Raw genomic sequence first — 1,571 nt, 5'->3', positions numbered from 1 at the left:
ATCTCCTGACTTCGTGATCCACCCACCTCGGCCTTCCAAAGTGCTGGGATCACAGGCTTGAGCCACCACACCCGGCCCTCTCTCTTCCTCTTCGAATAAGGACACCAGACCTATCAGATTAGGACCTTTCTTTTATGACCTGATTTCGCCATAATTACTTCCCTACAGGCCCTAAGCTCCAAATAGTCACACTGATGGTTAGGCCATCAATATATGAATTGGAGTCAGGGACACAATACAGTCCGTAACAATCTAAATTTGGTATTGGCACTTGTGTAATTATCTAGTTACTAGATAATCAGTTAAGCAAATCACTCACTGCTGTAATTCATTAGCTGTTCATATGGAAGAGTTATATACATAAGTGAATATGCACAAAGTGATGTTGACTTGCTCCTGAATAATTATTCAAGAATATTAAGTGTTCACAGGCTCCACATTGTCAAAAGGAAGAAAACATCTTCAGACCTCTCATAAGGTTTGTAGAATGAGGACTTGTTAAATTTGGCCGTTCGCAGTTGGATGGTTACTTGGGGGTGGTTTAAGTTTTTAACTTTTAATTCCTGTTTCCTGTTCAAATTTTCTTTGTATTTTAAACTTTTTTTTTTTTTTCCTGAGCACTGATTTGCTATGTTATGACTAGTCTTCAGAGATGAAGCTCTTCTGTTTCATTTAGGTTGAAAAGTTGCTGTTTCAAGCTGTTTTATGTGAATTTTGCCCCCTCTTTCAGAGCAAATAAGTTTTGTTTATTTTCAAGGGAACTATTTTTCAGAAAAATGATTTCCTGCAGGTTTGTGATGGTTTTAATACATCTATAAACAAGGCCATTTCCCCAGAACTGCCATTGTTACTTGAGAGAATTTTTTATTTGTCTCCATTCAAACCTATACCGTATTTGAAAATAATAGATTTTTATTTTATTTTATCTATTCAAATCTCACTTTAAGCTGTATTTACTCATTTCCAAGCCCCTTGGAAAATTTGACAGTAGGTGCCCAGAGCTGCGTGAGACTACCTGCTCTGAGCTTTATTTGGTGTTTTCTACTTTTGTTTGCAAGAAGAAAAGATGTTTATACACTGGGTCTCTGACTGTTCCCCAACATAAGAGGCTTTCGTGTCTTAGCTTGGTTCCACTCTAAACAAAATATTCTTGAGAAGGCATCCATGCCCATCATGCCTTCAGTTGCATTACTGATTGCTTCATCTCTGGAGGAGAATGAGGCTTTTTAAACAAGAGTTGCTCACAGTGAGGGCTGTTCTATGTGATTGGTGAAGTAGTCACTACTGGTTCATGAGGAGATAAGTTAAAAATCGAGAGTAAGCATCTAAAAACCGACATTACAAATATATCCAAGTACATATTCACTGAACTCATCTCGAATAGGCCATTCACCTGCACTGTTCAGTATGGTAGTCATTAGCTGCATGTGGCTAATTAGCATCTGAAATGTAGCTACTCTGAATTGAGATACCTGCAAATGTAAATTGAACATTGGATTTTAAAGGTTTAGTGTGATAAAAGAAATATAAAATACCTCATTGATAATATTCTTACATGTTGCAATGATAAT

The sequence above is a fragment of the Piliocolobus tephrosceles genome, chromosome 12 (assembly GCF_002776525.5).
Source record: "Piliocolobus tephrosceles isolate RC106 chromosome 12, ASM277652v3, whole genome shotgun sequence".
In the NCBI taxonomy this organism is placed as follows: Eukaryota; Metazoa; Chordata; class Mammalia; order Primates; family Cercopithecidae; genus Piliocolobus; species Piliocolobus tephrosceles.
This window is presented reverse-complemented; position numbering follows the sequence as displayed.